The sequence below is a fragment of the Cyprinodon tularosa genome, unplaced genomic scaffold, assembly GCF_016077235.1.
Source record: "Cyprinodon tularosa strain WSP-4 unplaced genomic scaffold, ASM1607723v1 ctg197, whole genome shotgun sequence".
NCBI classification, from domain to species: Eukaryota; Metazoa; Chordata; class Actinopteri; order Cyprinodontiformes; family Cyprinodontidae; genus Cyprinodon; species Cyprinodon tularosa.
Genome location: NW_024038720.1, coordinates 519,819 through 540,077, shown reverse-complemented (window position 1 = coordinate 540,077; position 20,259 = coordinate 519,819). Strand labels below are relative to the sequence as shown.

Genomic DNA, 20,259 nt, shown 5'->3' with positions numbered 1-20,259 from the left:
ATGTATAAATCAACAAGCGATGAAATTGAAAAACAACAGAGTGTCTACTTTTTAAAGTACCATAATTATAATGATACATTTTATTAATTGTTCCAAGTGAATACAGAAGAAGTGGAGAAAAACTGTATATATGTATATTTATTTCTCTTCTTTCTCACTACAAACCAAAAAAAAAAAAAACTTTTTGACATTCTCTTAGATAAAAGAAGTGAGCACTTATAGCCTAGGAAGACTTCTAGATGAGCAGTCCTAAGGTGCAGCTCTTGGGTGGCTGTTTTATTGCTTCACCTGGAGAAGAAAGAAGAGAAAAAAGTCCGACGCACCGGAGTCAGATCTGATCTGATGTTGTGGTCGTGTTGTGCATCTTTCTCTCTCTCTTTTTTCTCTCTATCCCCCTTCTCTGTATCTCTGTCACTCTCTCCCTCTCTCTGTCACCATTTTCTTTGCTTCTCCTCCCTCTTTGGGTTTCATGACACTCCGCTGTTAACAATCAGAATTTCCTCCGCTGTCCATCTCCCCTCTCTGTAAGTAAACTTTTATTTCTTCCTAATTGTTAAACTTTAAGGATCATTTTTCAATGCTTATACAAACTGCTGCATCCTCTACCGCTTGTTGATTGTGTTAAGATAACAACTCTTCCATCAGTAGCGTTTAGGACTTTTTTTTATTTTAAATTGAGATGCGGTTTTGTTGAATTTTCTTCACTTTAACATAGCGGGCCTCCTTCTGCGTCTTAAATCCGACTTGATAATCTAAAACAGATGTTCATTCAAGGCAGATAAATAGTGCTTTGTTGTGGCAACCTGTAGACTTATGCTTATTCCACATTTAAATAGATTTATGCAGGTCCATGATAAAAAAATATATATATTACAGGAAGATTTATTTTAAACAAATTAAAAGGTTGACATCTCATTGCAGATCACATGCGTAATTTATTGTTTTAGTTTCTGCTAAAAAAAAAAAACATCAGAAGGGAATAAAAGTATTTCTGTGTACCTTGTGTAGATTCCTTTAAAAAAAAAAATATTTTTATTTTAATAGGATTTGGACATCAGTTTAATTGAATTAAAAATCCCAAAATGTTACTTTTATTTTATCAACATACATACTGATAAATTATCAATTACTACAATAATGTTCTCACAAATTAAATGATTGTACGATCAGAAGATTATAGAAATAGTTAATAGGATAATTTTGCAGAAACTATTGTTTTAAAAATCAGGGGAAAAGGGGAATCTAATAACCATAAAATCTGCTTTAATTAACAGACGTTTGGGTTAGTTTAAAGGGGATTCAAAACCTTTTAGCTTTTCATTTTTGCCAAATAATTATTAAAAAAAGTCACAGAGAAGAATCAATTATCGGTTTATTTTTAGTAAGATTTAATTATTGCAAATTAATGTTTTTTTTTCTTATCTGATTTATGGTTTTCTCTTCCGTCCAGCTGCCCTGTACCTGAATGCGTTTTCTTCTACAAGTGAACATGAATACTAAATGTAAGAGGCAGTACTTTATTAATCATCCAGTGGCATAAAACAGACAAATTATAATTTTTTTTTTAATTATTTAAAAACCTCTTAATCAAACAGAAACAGTCCAGAGTATCTTTTCAATGTATGAAAAAGTTGGGTGAGGGTTGTGTCCTTACCCTTCATTTAAGTTTTTATTTAAAGGTCTGTAAAGTCGGAGCAGAAACAATCATCCCCCCCAATCTCTTGTCTGGGAGGAGGAGGAGGAGGTGGTGGTGGAGGTGGGGTGAGGAGGAGGAGGAGGAGGGGGGGAAGAGTCCTGCCTCTTTGCCTTCCTCAGATCAATGCCCTGGCCACTTACTTTCTGATGTTGCACGACGGGAAATGCTTTGAATACTTGCGACATGGCTGCGCGCATTGATTGTCAAGATTGACAGCATCTCCAGCTCCTGTAGTCTCCTGTCTGAGTGACTGCGCGAGGGGAGGGAGATAAAGAGTAGATAGGCGAGAAAGAAAAAAAAAAAAAAAGATTATCGCAGTTCTCTTTTTGTCGTTGTTTTTATTTTTGGACACCCGAACTTCGCAGTTGGATCCTCCACTCCCAGCAGCGCTACTTTCCCGTATCTGGTCCCGTGCGCGCAGAGTCAAGTTTTGCTCAACAGATAGCAGCTCAGTGTAAACTGTAAACTGTAGCGTCCGCTGCGCTTAAAGGAAGGACGCGCAGTTTTCTGCTCCACGACTCTCATCCTCAAGGTAAGCCGCACGCTTTGCTGAAGACTCTAATTATTATTCTCCTTATTTTCTGTTTCAGCGCGAGCTGTCACTGAAAGCGTCCCGCGCGTTCTGCGCCGCGTGCGTGCACGCGTTTAAACAATGCGGGAGAGTTCCTCGTGCGCCGAGCTGGCACGGGACGGGAAGTTTTTTGTTGCGGCGGAGATGAGTGAGAGTAAAACTTTGATTGTTGTGTCCTGATGAATCGCTTCTTTTTCCGCAAGAAAACCAAAACAAAACGAGCAAAGAGACGACAGAGGTGGGTTTAGTCTTAACTCGGAGTCCTTCTATCCAAAACAATTGGTAATTAACAACTATTTCCAGTATGTATTAACAGTTCTAAATACCTCCTCTAATACAATTAATGTTTTTTAAAGGTTTAAATTTTACTTTATGTATTTCAAGTTTGAGCTGCAAAACGCAACGCTGCGCAGTCACCAAAGCAAAAGTTGAAAATTTTCAGATGAATAGTTCTCAACATATAGAGTGCATAAGTGCTGATTCTTAAACAATTTAAAAAGCGATGAAGGTTAGGGGTTTCTGTTTACATGTCCCGTAACTTTATTCCGCCTGGTGGCAGTTTCATTTCTGTCCACACCGCTGCGCCTCTTATTGACAGTGACGTGCGCCCTGGTAGGTTTCCTGTCTCTCTTATGACGGCTTGGTAAAGATTTCACTTTTTTTTATTTTATTTTACAAGCTCCACTTTGACGTTTCTTTCAATTTTACCTTAATATGAGTTTGAAACTTGTTGGGGTAGAAAAAGGCAAACAAAAACTTTTATTACTTTTTTAAATTTTTTTAGATAAGATGCGCGAAGTTCTTTTCAAGCAGAGCAGCATGGGAATTTTTTGCTCCTCTCAAACTCTCCAGAGGGTCAGGGAGGGGAATTGACCCCTTAAGAATGTATAAGCCGTAAATTAAATTCAACAATCGTAAGTCTTGTCTGTTCAGAGGCAGATGTAGGCTAGGCCCCAGACTCTCCAAGTAGATTTATTGCTTTTTTGGATGGAGTTGTTTTCCTAAAAATAATTTTTTTTGCTGTCTTAAGAGAATAAATAATTACAAACCAGCACTTATCTGATCAGCAATAACTTTTAATATATAAATAAGATTATTATAAGATTTATTTTTTTGTATTATCTAATTGATCGTGTATTTAGCTCTCATTTGACTCCTAATCTCAGGTAAAACGCACGCGTAAAACTCAATTTGACTCCCTAAAATCTAAAAGTTTTGATCCCATTATTATAAAAAGTCTAATTAGAAATGATATTCTTTGGAATGATTTATAACGCAGCTTTCTTTAGACCCCCCTTCTGAGGTCTAATAACCATCTTTCCCTTCTCTCCACAAACCTGAGCCCAGCTCTCCTGAGTGGAAAGCCTGTTAAAGTTTCCCTCTTTCTTCTTTCCCCTTCTTGGCATTTTGTTTCGACTCCTCTGTACGGCCCGTTTACGCAGGTCTCCTCATAAGGTAAGGCGGTTCTGGAGACCAAACGCAAACCTAAATGGCACATGTATAATTAGACTGCCCATTCAGCACATTGTCCTGATTGCTATACACGGACACTCGGCTGGGAGTCTTTTTTTTTTCTTCTCAGACGGCTGCTGCAGCTCAGCATGTCGCTTTATGAAAGAGTAAAAAAACAAAAGATAAAATAACTTGGCATCTGTAGCTTCAGACCTTTCAACTTTTATATATTTTCTAAATAGAGAACAGAATCACAACTAATCATCTTGTTTATTTAGAGTCCTATTTGTGGCAATCATGCATCTCAATATATTTGATCAGTGGAGATAATGTTACATTTTTTTTTGGGAAGTGTAATCTTTCCAAAATTTATTTGGCAATCCAATACATTTTTTTCCCTATGAGTTCTACAAAAGTAAAAATAGTTTTTCAGTTGCCTAACAGGAAAAACAACTTCTTTATATATTTAAGGGTTATCCTAGATCCTTGGGTGACTTGATATTTTTATTGGCAACACTAAGAATTGTCTCCACTAAACACAGCATAAGATGCCGAGAGTCAGGCGCTGCTTGTTCCAGGGAGTCCAGGGATTTTAGGACTCTCATTTAGGCTGAATGGAGAAACCCACCTGTCTCTAACGTATCCTGGATTATTCAAGTTCACTTCCAATCCACCGCTTTTCTTGGATAAGCAAAGTGTGAGATTGCTTCTGAGTTTTTTTTATTTATTTAGTTTTTGCTTTTATACAATTTTAGATCTATTCACTAGCTGTCCACATCTTCCAAATGTGTTTGAATCTTTTTGGGAAAAAGGGATCAATGAAAAGTCCTATTATGATATATATCAAAGACTTGTTTCATAATGTTCATCTTGATATGACATATTGGACTTGTCCTTGTTTAGTTTCCGATGAGTAAATGTTTGCTTAGAATTTTGCTGTTTGGTGAATCTCTTGGGGTATACCTTTCACCTTAAGGCGTGGCTGGAAATTATTATTTCCTGTCTATATATACATATATATATATATATATATATATATATATATATATATATATATATATATATATATATATATATATATATATATATATATATATATATATATATATATATATATATACATACATACATATAGATTTTTTTAATGATGAAGCTGTGCCGTCAAATTGAAGTGTGTAGGTTTCTTTTAATGGCAGGATTTACAAGGACTGAATGAAATTATATTTCTCACAGTATCTGATATTCAGAATAGTTAAGAAAAAAGGTCAATTTATTACTATGATGAAATCTATAGCAATGTTTTATACATTCTTCAGTTTTATAGAAATTCAGCATTTTGATCAGGTTTTGAATGTCTTTCTGAGAATATTTTTTTTCTAACTCGGCTTCGCTGTAATATATCTGTGTGAGGGTGTGTATGTATCAAAAGCACCTTATTGCTATAAAGTTCCCATCAATGAGTGGGAACTTTTGTCCATCCCCTGTACTTTATTCCTGTGTTTTTATTTTCTTTTTAAATTTATTTGAAAATTTAATTTTAGATTTTTTTTTTGCCTCATTCATACAAATATCAACAAGAGATCAAGTGCATTGCTCTTTTTTTTTCTAGTGCAATAACATGTTTGCTGGTGACCAGCTGCTATGGCATGTGACAAAGGATAGTGAAGCAATTGTAGAGAGATGGGAGCGGTTGAGTGGTGCATGGGTACCAGTTACTTCTTCTATGACCTGATGATAAACAAGATGAGAAGAAGGTAAACAACAGCAGGCTCTGTAAAGGAAGAGGGGGAGTGTAGCAGAAGGCTGGAGGACCGCAGGAGATAATAAAGGTGGCAGCACATGTTGTGACATCTGTCTTTCTAAGTGTTATCTAATTTGCAGTAGAATATCTCAACAATGATCACTGATGGGGAGATGCCACCGTATCCATGTGATGAGTGAAGGGTGTTTGAAGGCGGATTTTGTTTTTAAATGAATATAAAGTTTCAGAGGAGATTTTATGAGTAAAATTCAACAAATGAACAACAACGTCTTATATTTGTTTTTTATTTTGTGTGAAATTAGGAAAAAAAAAAATCAGCTGTGGGACAAAAGAAACATATAGGGTCAATAACTCATGCAGAGAGTAAATTAAGAGCTAGAAAATGCATCAGCTGCTTCAAAAAGCATCATGAGTTTTTTTGTTTTTGCTTTTTTAAAAGATGAATATAATTCCCCTTGAATGCAGGTCTTTCTAATGTCAAATCATCCTCTGAGTTTCAGGTTATATTTTTCATAGAGAATAACAGCGCCTACTGTGTGTGCGCTTGTGTGTGTAAGCACTTACTGAGCATCAACGCGGTCAGCGCCGTTTTTTTTTTTTTTTTTTTTTTGATTAGAACTTCATGTCCCTTTGGTAGCTGTAAGTGAACAGTATTGCTGACATTAAAGGATTACAGATGAAAAAACTATATACATAAATATGTGTATCATCACAGGAACTGCATAATTGCACAAGTAACCTAAGTGGCCCATTTTGATCTGTATCATTCACTCTCCCACTGAATATGTTTTTCACAAAATAATTGGACATTTTCTTTCAGTGCATAGCATAGTTACACTTAATTAAGTTTGACTTCAAAATGCAACAGACATGGCCATGGTAAGTAGCCTGGTGTTTTTTTCTTTCGTAATACTTTCTTTTTTTAATATCACACATTAATATGGAGAATTAATTGGAAGGGCGTCGGTGGCCGAATGTCTCTGACATGGGTCCGGGCCTGTAATCAGGTGGAGGAATTACCGGGGCTCATTGTTTTTTATGAATCAGATGAAGATTTGTACAGTTGCTCTATGAAGATGGTTGCCTGCATTTCCATATCAAAGAGGCACACAGTGCAGCAGCCGGGCAGTAATTAAAATGTGGTGGATTTTGTAGTCACTGCGCACACACAAACGCACAAAGCACAAACACACTGATGCACACTCTCCCTTTCTTTCTCTGTCTCTCGCTTACACACACACACACCACACACGCACGCACCCCTTATAGACCAAGGCTGAGACCTGTCAGCTTGTGTGAAAAGACTGCAGGTGGTTGAAACTGAATTTTAGGCAAACACTTATGCTCTGTTTTTTTACATAAACGGGGGAACAGTAGTTGCTGCAAATATATAAAAAACAAAAGTTGACAAAAGAAAAAAAAAAGCTTTAAAAGTTTGCTCTTCATTCTTTCAGTTTTGTGGAACATCATGATTGGTGCAGTTTGAGAGTTCTGCATAAATTATCTTAGTCTCTGTTTTGCAGGCAACAACCATGGTGCTTTTTTGAATTTTAGTTGCAGAGAGTGTGCAAAATTCTTGTTTCTTTAAGTGGATGCATAATCGTTTCATAAACAGATGGATATGTTATGTGTGCGGTTTGAAGTGACCTTGCTGCAGTTTGTGATGCCTAAATAAATCAGAGGAAGAAAACTGAGATCTTCTGCCCCAAGTGTTTTCAGCCTTAGCAGAATTGTTTAAAAAAAAATCTCTAAAGACCTGTGAGCACGTCTTGTGAGCGGACAAGGGAAAAGAGATTAGTGTAATGTGGGTTGTTGCACTGCTCCCTCACAAAAGCGTCACAACAAGCCTCTTCCTTGTGATCCTCGGCATTGAGTTTGTTAGGACCCCCATGGGTGAAAGCCAGAGCCTTGGAGGAAGCAGCTATGACTTGAGCCAGCATAGGCAGTAGAAATACAGATTAACTATTTAGAATGAACACATAAAATGTTTTTTTTTTTTTCATTTTTCTACAAGTTGCTCTTTCCCCACCTATAATCCTAGAACACATACTTTTTTGTTTCCAAGCAACATTGCCTTCCCTGGCCCATTAAAGCTAAACAATTAGGCATTATCCAGTTGGTGGACTCTAACAGCCGGCTTGGCATCTGCCAGCTTCATCTGACACAGGATGTAAAATATGTTTCATGGTTTTGACTGAGGAAAGCCAACATGACTTCATTACTGCATGGTCCAGCTCTGTGCATGCAGCGAGTTCTTTTGCTGGCACATCATTGTTTTCTGATCAGATTTGCAACTTGGTTTCTGAGTGGATATTAGCTTGTTTGGAGAGTGAACTGGTGCATGCCAAAACTTCTTAAAAAGTATTTTTTTATTTTTATTTTTTTACAGACAGGCCTCACTAGAGCCTTACTCTGCCAGTTGTTTTAACTTTTAATCTCTTCAGAGAGTGTCGGCGCTCTTGGATGGAAACAAATGCTGATCCCCCACTTGAATCATGGAGCAGCTACTGTGACATCTAAACAGGGTGAGAAAGTTATGGAAAAGAAAGGACGTATTGGGCCGGGAGTCAATTTTCAACAGTTTTTTCCCCCGTGGAAAACGTAAATGTACGTTGCCGAAAATAAATCAAAGTGACAAAGAGGCAGGGTGGTGTAATAGACAGTAATGGTCTGGTGGCTGAAATTTTGATGAAGTTAACCATAGTACCTCTTGAAACCCGGGCCTTTTGTTTCCTTTCTGAATCATCTCTTTATGCTCTGAAACTTGGATGTGTTGGAAAGGATCTGCTCTTAATGTACATCATGAGATAATGGCTTCAGCAACAAGCAAGCTCAAGCTTTCTTCTTGTCTCTGTCTTAATGCTGCTCTTTGTCTGTCTTTGTAATCCTTTCACAAACGCACAGAGAAAATGAATGAGGTTGCTAGTGAAGAGATGATCTAAGAGCAGTGGCTCCGATACCTAAGACTCTGCACAGATAATGGTGCTTGTGAGCATCTTGGATCAGACCCTTCTAAATTTGTGGAATTATATTTGATTATTTTATTTTTGTTTCTCATAAGTTATGTTAACAACTTCTCCAAAAGACATATTTGAAATTGTGGAGTTTGATTATTTTTGTAATTTTCTATGATTGATAATTTTAGCATACACACTTTAGAAATAGGTGTTGGCTGCTTTGCAAATGTCTCGGCGGATGTTGAATTACACTTGAGGGACTCCTGTCTCACTCAGCTAGAAATTCATGAGCAAAATGAGTTATAGTGACTAAAGCAGTGCGGTGCTTGAGCGGTTGAAACAAATAAAGCAGCGTTTGTGATAAACCCTATCTTGGATAGGAACAAAAAAAAAAAAAAAAAAAAAAAAACTCAACTGAAATCTGCTGAAATGACAGAGAGTTTGTGGTTTGGCTCAATTGTAAATTTCCCATGAGGCCCTTTGACGGTCTGTTGGGACAGCCTCTCTGGCACACGCCACCCACCCACATACAATACTCACACACACACACAAAATGCAGCGATGTTTCTGCCAGGCATACTGGTTAAAGTAACATTGAGGAGGCTCGCCTGCATGTGGATGATTGATGGGTCGGCGAGAACAGAGGATAGTGGTAGGGGTAGTTTATCTTTTTTTTCCTTCTTTTTCCGAACTAAACAGGATGAACGAAAGATTGTCTGTCATATCCAGGGCCAGCCTTAGCTGTTATGGGGCCCTAAGCAAAAGTTGAATTTGGGGGACCTTTATTTCTGGAAATAATATTTATTGCTCAAAACAACAGTGGGATGATCAGATCACTCGCACACCTAGAAACAACAACGGAAGTGCAAAAAAAGCTTCGCTCAGTAAAAACGATAAATTAAATTGTACAAAAACAGACAATCCAATAAAATATTAAACATCAAGTATTTTCTTAAATAATGGGAAAAATAACCTGAAACGCGGTGGAAACGGAAATTAAGGCTTAAAAACTGGTTATTAAAACAATGTAAATGTGTGTAGCTTGGTGCAACAATTCTATCTGAAAACATAAACTACCTTTTCCCAAATATATGACTTTTCATGTTAAACGGTTCCTCCTCAGTGGCCCATGTATTCCCTGAAACCTCTGCATCCCAGCTTCTTGTTTGGGAGAACCACGGATGAAATCACTGTAAGATCTGATGGCCAACATTGTTGACAATATAAAACACTACAATCCAACATTTTTCTACCATAAGAAATCTTTGCTAGTTCTTTATAAATACCAGTTTGGAAAAACTCCACTCTGCAGGTGCAATAGTAAGAGGAAAATTGCAGGCATTCCCCAGCTACCCAAAGATTTTGGTAGAACTTTTTAAACCGTTAGTGAGTAAATAATGTCATCTATGCGTTAGGGTGTCTAGAACATTTTCCACCTCTGAAGCCACGGCATTCTCATCACTCTTAGGCTTTTCCCCCAAGAGAAAATTGTCTTGGAGGAGTTTACACCGATCCTTCTTTATCTATGTGTCAAATATCAATCTTTTTCTTTTCTCTTAAATTTATCCTACAGTTGTGTGCCTTTTTATTATGTTTATCAGTCGGTTAGTTTGCTTATTTCTTGGGCCAGCCCTAGCTTTATCTACAGAATAGACTTATTGTTTATTTTCCCAAAATGGAGAAATTATGATGACCTGTTAACAAAATATATGCAAAATTAATTGTTGGGCGCAGTGATGAATATAAAGTCTAACAACTACATGGATGAAAGATCTGTGATAAGACTACTTTCTACATTTAAATGAATGAAACCTGTTGATCAGGCCATATTTGCAAAACAATTTTCTAATATTATAATCTGAAATAAAAGGATAGGGTAGACAAATCGGTTTCAGATAAAAAAAACAATCATATATATATATATATATATATATATATATATAAAGTGCTTTGTGTGAGAGAAAGATTAAAAACATCTAGTCCCATGCACTTCCCCATCTTTTCTCTGTGGTACCACTTTGGTTTGGGGTTTTACTTCAGCAGGGTGAGAAGCTTTGTGTTCTTGGTTAGGGGTGGGGCTCCGGGTATACATTGAGAAAAGTACAATGTTCCTCCTCTTGCTTGAAAGCTAAATTTATTGGTTACCATCTGCAGGGTGGAGGAGTTTGGTTCATGGCCAGACCAAAGAAAGGCTTCTAATTAAACAGTCATCATTATCAACTTATGGTCAGTGATCATCGTCCCCCAACACTGGTTCTCCAAGATGAACGTGGTATCATTGAGGCTTTCCATGAAGCCAGTTCTGGACTGAATTAGAATACAACAAACCAGAGGAAAGTTCTAGCGAGAAGATTTGTTTCCCACACTTGGCAGAACAAACAACCTTTATCCACTCAGGTTTAAACAATTATCCAACATCAGAGAATCCACTAGCGCCTCAGCACTGGCACAGCTATCCCACTATGGTTTAAGACACGACCAAGTGTTGCATGTAAGCAGAGCTTTCGATAATTTCAATTAGTGTAAGAGGGGTGTGCCTGCAGTATCTGTACCACTGCTGCTGGAGGAGCTTTGCTTTGAGGTTGACAGCCCCTTAATGTAGTATTTCATGGTTTGATGTGTGAGTGACACACATACGCTCCAAGAGGATGGCAAAATGGTTTATTAGGACCTAATTAGAGCCCTGTGATTAAAGGGGAAGTGACTGTGATTAGTAGACCTGCAGACGATGTGGAAACATGGATGAATATTCAACAAAGAAAAAAAGACCTCCAGTATTTGCCTGTAGGTGTTTTAATGTGTGTGTGTGTGCGTGTTGTAGATTATCTGAGAGCCTCGGAGCCTTGTCTCCCCCGGATCAACTGTGTTATGGTATCATCTCTACAGCAGATCTCTGCAGAGGAGCTTTACAGCTTAATCTTTCAGACACAAAATGCTAAGACGAACGTGGAACGGCAAATTCACATTTGATGTTTTTCTGCTGAGAACACTTGATGAGCGGATAATGAATCCTTAAACAAAAGTTAGAAATAATCATGATGAATGTTTTTTTTGTGGATTTTCACAGCTAATTTTTAATTTTCTACTTCGGGAATCTTCAGGAACCACACATTCTTATTTTCTTTGAAGCATTTTCTGTCTAATGAGAGATAAACTGTCTATTCTTATTAGTCTCTTGCAATGGAAAGATTACTATTGGATTTCCCTTCTGTTCGCTTCACAAAGCTGTACGTTTTCCTAATCCCAGATGGTGGTCTATATAAAAAAAGAAAAAATCATTTACGGGACTGTTCTGAATGCTGCAGATTGACAGCAGGGCCTTAAGATTTTACAATTTCACAACTGACTTCCTCCTTAAAATGACACTGGCTTACCTGCCTATTACTCCTTTTGATTTCTACAGTACATGCTTCTGGCTCTGAGAGGTATTCATAATAAGCTTAAACTTCACTGGCTTCGTTGCTAAAGGGGGTGCTTATCTCCCTGCTATTCAGGAGAAAGAAGGGTAATATTTTTTCCAATTTCAACATTTTACTGTTTGGCCACACTCTGCCCAAAACCGCATCAGAGAGCACACATGGACACACACATTGATACTGACTGAAGTAGGCATTTATCACATATGCACACAAACTCTGTTCAGGACTGTTCTATGATAAAACTATTGTCACAGCTTGAAAATGAAGCTGCTTTTTTTTTTTAGCAAATGTAGCTCTGTTATATATTTTTGTCTTCCCGTTTTTAAAGCAGCTTGTGTTTATTATTTGTAACCTTATCGTATACCATGAAGGTGAGGTATGGTTAGTTGCAAAAAAAACAATCCCTACTTCATCTTACATAATGACCTGACACTAAATTTCAAATGTAAATTTTTCATTTTTACTGCCACTGGAATGCTTAATTTAGTTTCAATAAAATAAATAATGATATTTAATGGAGAATATATTTGAAAAGCAGTTTGTTCTAAACAGCGGTAGCACTTTAGATGAAGGTACTAGAATGAGAAACATGTGTTCACAAGTGAAAAGAAAATAAATTTCTTTTGACCCACCTGCTGTGCTGTTAACACCTGATTCAGGATAATATCATGTGGACAGCTGCTCCTGAAAGCCTCCTCCTACCTTCCTCTTCATCAAAGACAACTGGAGCTTCTTGGCCTGACTGCCTAGTAAATGGCACCCCAATTAAATCCTTATGATACCAAGAAATAAAAAACACATATTCCATCTAGGTGTGGAGTTTTTAACAGTTTCTCTTGCCTTTCATAGTTTGCTCAAGATTCTCTTTTTTTCTTTTTGTGTGAATTTTCACCTCTCAGCTCTTTGCTGCGTTTCTCAGTTGTACCATTACTTGTGCCACACCATAATGGGCGTCCAGGATATGGTGGGAATATAATAACAGTTTGACAGTGTTTTTTTTACCCCCTCCCTCTGCGCTGAATGTGAAACCCATCCAGAAACGTGGAGCATATGGGGACTGGCAGTGATGTCAGTTGTTATTGCTGGATATGCAAAGTAGTAAATTTTGTAGTATTTTCCATAATCTGCTGTGCAGAGTGCATTATGTCACAAAGGCCACATTGTAGCGTTCTGGGTGTAGAGCCCCTCTCCAATTCTCTTTTTCTGGGCTCCTCTTTGCCACCTTCTGTGCTTCCAGTTCAGACTGCAGCCTCTCTTCATGCCGTTTCCTCTCTTTGTGCCTGAAATCAATAGACAATAGAGCTATATAGTATCTTTTATATTGGGTAAAATGTTGCATTTAAATTGCAAAAGAATAAATGGCTAAGGACATCTGTTTTGAACTATTTAGAACTACAGAACATAACTGCTTTCATATAACAGTTATTTTTCTCTTTCATTCTTTTGACTAGTTGAAACTGGAACTTTGCCTGTTTTGAGTACAGTTTGAATGGAAATGTTTCCTGTTTTCTACCAATTAAATTTGCCTCTAACATATGCTGGCACAAACCTCTTACCTTGTTTGACTTATTTATTGCCTGGCTGTAGAGGTAATTTGACCCTTCAATTCAAAGGTCCTTTCTTTGAATGCAGTAAAGGAGTGTTAAAGTCAATTAGAGCAGTAATCAGTGCCTCAAACACTGCATTTGTTTCCTATGATGAGACAAGCAAATCAGAGCTTTGCTCTGTGCTCCTCATCCTCATCCTTTGGCCCTTAAACTCCTTCCAATGTGAGGGTAACAGTAAAAGAAGGGAACAGGGCCGAGGCATGAGAAGAAGGAAGGAGACAACTGGAAATAATGGAGGAAAGCTCCCCTACAGTCCTGCCATGTCACAGAGATTTGTGTCCTCCTTTAAATCATTTCCCTCTTTAGAAGATTAAGAAGGCAGAAATATTCCTTAACTGATTGTTTCCTTTCCTCATAAATGGATACACTGCATTTGCAAACACTGCTTTTAATTGCAAGTAAAAAAACAATAGAAAAGAAAAATGACCTCTAAATAAAAAGCAAAATCAAAATAGTAAGAGTGGCAAGTTCCCCCATTACACTCAGATTTAAACTGTGGCCACCTGCAATTGCAGCACTGGCCTTTTTTCTAAATCTTATTAGATTTTAGTTATTTGTTTCATCAAGTGAATTCGATTTCTCCAATTGATGGACATTATTCAATTTGTTTAGTAATTCATCTCAGGAAAAAAGACCATAGCCGAACTGGTTTGTAGATCGCAGGTTTAACCAAATGAAGACGAACATAAAGAAACAGCAGAAACTAGCCTTGACTGCCATTCCTAACTTGGGATACATCCAAACCTTCCAACATGCAAAGACTTAAATATTAAAGGTATTGAACTGAGCGATGGAAATCAAAATTTGCCAGTTGATAATGTGCAACTATAATACAAGTCTTTATGGAAAAAGAAACAGTGCCTCCATGTCTCCCCCCCATTAAATGAGGAAAAGTGTATGATAATTTTTGGACTCCGATGCCTTGTTGTAACCTGATCATTTATGGATCAGTTGTTTTCTTTCTGGTTTAATTCACCATGTGATTGATTTTCAGCGCAGTACCGATGGAAAACATCCACGCTAAACCGCTCCCGAGACGGAGAATCATTTGAATACAGATGCTTGCAGCTTAGGCCTTGTAACTGGAAACCACTCAGAGCCCGGAGACAATTGTAGGTTGATTATGTTGCTTCTGACAGAAGTTGCAAGTCCTTTGTACAAGGCAGACATATTTGCATCTAAATGCTTATTGTAGACATCTAAACAGCATAAAGCGTGATTGTAAATGCCAGCTGTTGGGCCGTACTTAGAAGTGAAATAAAAAAAAAAAGGAAAATTGAGATGGAAATCTGCAAATTATTTTCAAAACACTAAAGCTGGAATCAATAAGAGAGAAATGTTGGTTTGCGGGTTGTATATTTTCATTGGATTTGTTTATACAATCACATATGAGCCTATTTATAGTTAGCACTGTATGTTGATTTTAACTGCTAGGAGAGCTGCTTTGGTTACTGCTGCAGCCTGTTTGATTGTTTTTCCCTACCTAACAATGTTGCATTACAAATGTCAGAATTGACACTAAGATAATTTAGCTGACTTTAGAAATAAAACAACTGTTAATATATATTTGGCACACTTGATCACTTGTGTTTTTACTTATAAAAACATCAGTCTTTTCTTTTTAAACCGTGGCTGGTGTACATGTGCATATAAGTGCAGCCACATATATGTGGGTGTATGTGCATGGTGCCCAAAACAGAGTGATGCCCCTGCTGATTCTGCTCCTCCAGCTCTTTGTCCTGTTGTACTCAGTGTGTCTGCCTCCTCGGGAGACTGTCAGGCTTCTCTAGTGTGGTTCCACAAAGGCCCAGCCTCCTTTGAGGTGTTAAAAACTTCCATTTATGCATCTCCCTGGACAAAAAAAAGCACAGAGCCCATTTGAGTCCAGTAGCAACACAGGCAGACATTGTGGCCACGCTTCTCTAGCACTCATTTCACAGATTCTAAAACCAGTATGTGGTGAACAGGATTTGAGGGGCTAAAGTGCCCCACGAGGGCCAGGCGATAAAAGGGGAGAAACGCCACGGCACAGTAAACTAGAAGATGGGTCCAGGAAAATAAACACATTACCTGGGAGAGAGGGACAGACTTGTTTTCATACCTCTGACCCCCACCCCATCCTCAACTCAGATACAAACACAAAGCCCCAAGCCAAACGAGAAAGAGACAAGGAAAAGGGAAAAAGTGAAAGAAAAATATGGGTATTTTTTGGAAGAACTCCTTGGCGTGCCAAAAGACAAGATTATTGTCTGTTCTCTTTTCTCGCAGTCTTTGGAGTAAAAATAATGTGAGAGAAAAGAAAAGAAAAAGCAATAGGTTGCACAGCAGCCTCTTAGGAACCATTAGGAGTGAAAGCTGCCCACTGTATAGGAAAACACCCTATTTTGGGGTTGTTGTTTCGCATCTTTCATCACCTCAACCCTTTTACTGAATAAATACTTTTATTCCTGGTATTTCATGCAAAGAAAATGAAAGATAATGTACTGCCGACATATGAAAGCACTGTTCATCCAATGCAATGAATTTCTACTAGGCTTGTAACAAACACATAGCAAAGAGGCTGAAGCATTACTCCCTCGGCTGTCACAAACTCTACCAAAAAGACATTGACCACTCTTTCATTCTCAACAAAGATATTTAAACAGCAGTGACATATTGGTAGTTATTCTTGACACGCCGGGTTGAAACGTTTTGTGAGTGTCTGATCTGATATATTGCCAGTGTCAGGAGACAGAGAGAGAGAGGCAGTCTGAGAAAACCATAGAATAAAAAAGAATAGAAAGATTTTAAGACTGTGACCCAGAACAGTGAGCGAATAACAGCTGTTTGCATGTTACAGTCCATATTTCTAACACCAAATAACTCAATAATACAGGTGGTGTTTTCTTGCCAAAATACAGCTTGTCTTTCCAGTGACCACTGCAGGACTTTTTGTTTTTTTAGTTGCCTTGGTATGCCTGAGAGTAATATACTCGCACCTTTGTTTAAAGCAAATGAAGCATAAGCCTTTTTCAGATGATGCTAGCTCAAAAGAAAATTTGCAGAGCAAGACACATTAAAGTCATTTTCATTTGTTCAATTACAATATCAAACCTTTCTGTGCCAGAATGTTCTGCAGTTCAACTCTTTACCTCCAGCATCCCCCTCCTTAACCTATTTCCTTCTAGTCCACTGTTACAGCCCCATCTCATTGCATCCCAAAGTCCCTCATGCAGTTTCCAAGCTGACTGTGTGGCTGCTGCTTCTGCAGAGATAACCACGCTGCATCCAAGTAGGGAGCAGACCAACTGATGGCATAAACACTCTATTTTCAAAATAACTAAGTCAGCAGAAGTCCTCCTTTAGTGTGTTCGGACGAAGAGGAGAGTGAGGATTTGGGATGGAGGATTGGGAGACTTTTTTTTATTAACGTGCTGCAGATCTGGACGACTTCCAAGCAAGAATTAAAGAAGAACTTTTAACTTGCTCATGCATATCCACACATAACTACGGTACATAGGCAGGGTATGAAGAAGTCACCTAATATATTGTACAGCTGCAGAAAATAAGAAAATACCATAACAAAAGGACGGATTAATAGAAACTTTAGTTCATAAATCACAAAGCGAACTATGTCAGAGCCGTCATTGATTGGTCTCTTGCATCATATACATCATACAGCTGTGATGAGTTGGATGAGGAGCCACTACATATGATGGCTGGAGTGACCAAACATACACCAACAAAATATAGGGCAAAGAGTGGGACCACGTTAACATGTTAAAATGCTGCTTTAAAGGTAGTCACAGTTTAATTATTGAGTTAAAATCAAAACACATCCTGTGTGTAATAAGCTAATCAAACTTTAATATGTTTGTTTTAAAAATATGGGTTCCAGTTTCAAACATCCTTTAATTGAATGTCTGTTGAATATTAAGTACACTATCCTAACAATAAATTGGCTCGAATTTCTAAGAACAAAAAAGAAAAAAGTGTTATCAGAATTAGAATTACTTTATTAATCCCTTGAATTCTTAAATTCTTTATGTTCACTCACAGCTTTTGTATACTTTTTTGACCAACCACCACAAAATCTGAAATGTTACACTTTGATGCTTCTTCCACGTTATTCTTGGTGCAGGTCATTTCTCTGCGATTGTTCTATACCAACATTTAATTGATGCATTTCAAACATAACGTATATCCTTTTTTTTTAACGCAGATCCTTTTTTTCATGCTTCCATAGTTATCTTCAAATTGAGCTTCTTTAGCCAGAACAAGACAACAACAAAAATAAAACTTTAATGATCTTATAATGGAGAAATTTACCTCTGCATTTAACCTATCCCCTTGGGGAGCAGTGGGCTGCCACTAACAATAGAAACAATATAAAATGAAATGAAAACAGACCCAGGGTTTTTGCTCCATGGAAAACAAATCTACCTGTGATATATTCTAATATTTCTGTGGCTTTAGGATTATGACAAAAGGGAAATACAAGCCTATGTTATGCTCTACTTGAACATCAGTTTCAGCCTTTTTAATTCACAATGAGCTTATATAATGCTAGATATTATATATTTTATTGTCAGTGATGTCAATAGCCGAAAATAAGTATGATTATATTTAAAAAATAAAAAAAACCAGCACAACTGCACAAATCTTCACTAAAAAAGCAAAGAATAGTACACCACTTTAAATCTGAGGCTTTATGGGGGGAAGGTGATCTCTGCTTGACCTAAAAAATAAACTGTAATATCTCTGAAACAAAAGAAGCTAAAATGAAAAATTTAACTGCAAAAACCCACACTGACAAAGCACTAACCATTTGGTCTATTTACCAAGGTAATCCACATGGGTGGAGTGCTAGCTTCACCTAGTTCAGCTGCTCTGGTGGTCGCTGTAGGTGCGCGTGGGACATTTAATGTCACTGTAAAATACACTTGTTAGGCAAAGGGCCTATATAACCCCATATGAATAAAAATAGGTGATCCCAATGCGCCCATGGAGATTAATATATGCTTGTGGTTCTCTTGTCATAATGCTAATGCCATAGAAATAATTCAACCTGCCAAAGACAATGATGGTGCACTTCTACTGCTCCATCATTGCCACTGACAAGGGCAGACTGCAGGTTGTCATCTGGTCTGGTCTCAGTCTTCCACCTCTCTCAGGATCTGTATGCATCCAGGACTCTGAGGCCTGTGGTGATCCCTCGCACTCCAGCCACATACTATTTCAGATACTTTCCTCTGATAGGACGTTGTGGTCCATCAAGACCACAACCTCATGCCACAAGGACAGTTTCTTCCCATCCACTACCAGTCTTATCAACAAGGCCCAGAGACCCCATGACACTGACACCGCCTCTCTCTCTCCCCCGTTCAAGACCTAGAAGCTACACCAATGTAGCATCTCCAGACCTCCTGCCTTACATTAATGCACAGTCTACTGTGTATATAAAGTAGTATATAGCTATGTACTAAATAATTGCATATAGTATATCATATGTTTTATATTTTATATAGCTATACATTCTGTATTCTTTATATATACCCAATTTGTGTGCACCATCAACACCAACTCAAATTCCTTGTTAAAGCAAACCTACCTGGCCATAAACTTGATTCTTAATATTAGAAGATATCAAAGGTATATTCTTATTTCATTACATTCAGAACAAATGTCATATTACCTTATCTTTAACTTTAAGCTTTTTGTGCTTATGCTGAAGGTTCTATAAAACCTTCTCTGATGTAAAAATCTACACAGCTATACCCTCAACATAACTTTCTACTTAAGCTTGATTTTGAAATAACTCTTGTGTGAATGTGTTTCTGTGTGTTGGTGAGATGCCGTGAGGCTATGCAACAAGAGATAAAGGGGGTACTCTTTGACCGGAATGCCACAGGTGACTGTGAGCTCTCTGTTTTTTGTTCTTTGATGTCCAGCTACATTAGTCTGTTTGGAGCTTGCTACCTGTGAGCAAAACCTCTGGTATTCAGGATGTAATGAGATAATTTTAGTATAATCCTCTCCGTCTCACACCATTAGGAATAAACCAGAACCGATTAACTGGAAGTGCTTGTTAAAAAACAACAAAAACAACAAAAGACTACAGCTATAATTGGTTATAAAGAGCTTGTTTAATGTTTCCTAGCCGGAGGTGGGGTTGGAAAAAAAAAAGGATCTTGCATGCTGTTTCAACAGGCCGGTAGATACAGATTCCTACAGAATGACAGGGATTCCTGTATTTGCTTTATGATAATATCATCTGGCTTTTCTCATTATTTGCAATTATAAATTATTTTGTGATTCCCAGCACTCACAGAAATAATGAAGCGTAATAACCAGTGTATAAATAATACAGCACCCCATGTCTTATTTATCTCTTTATTCTCAATTATCATCAAACTGATAATTCAAAGATCTTGTTAATAATACTCTCTGTGATTACAAGGGCTCCCAGTTAAGTAGACAAAGGGTTTAGTGAATTGCCATCTATGGAATTTGTCTTTTATTCTGTGGGCTGGGAGCACTGGTGTGCACAAAACGGCTATAAAAAGTAAATTGCATGTATTTGTGAATCAAGAGTAGGTGGTTGTATCTAGAGCTAGTTGTGAATGGTGTAGTTGAGGAAGGAAAGGTATTATGGTGGTCAGAGTCAGGTTGCTCCTTTCATACATGAATACATGTTGCCTTGCAATATACAAGATCTATTTATTATTATTATTATTATCTCTCTTTGGAAAGAAAATTTGTATGATAATCTTTATAAGAATTAAATAAGGAATATTGTGTTTAAATGTACAAATA

At 37.5% G+C, this 20,259-nt stretch overlaps 1 protein-coding gene across 10 annotated transcripts in view; it reads left to right on the top strand.

The window, feature by feature from the left end:
• The first annotated feature begins 387 nt into the window (after window positions 1-387).
• Window positions 388-20,259, top strand: part of sox6 (SRY-box transcription factor 6) — a 154,892-nt gene continuing 135,020 nt past the window's right edge. For 4 of the 10 annotated variants that reach the window (XM_038283715.1, XM_038283714.1, XM_038283716.1 and 1 more), the window contains exon 1: window positions 1,814-2,228. The gene's annotated coding sequence lies outside the window, so the exon portion shown is untranslated. Of the gene's footprint in view, window positions 525-1,812; window positions 2,229-2,348; window positions 2,506-20,259 lie in introns of those variants that run through there. The other 6 variants (XM_038283723.1, XM_038283717.1, XM_038283713.1 and 3 more) reach the window with 5 other exon arrangements.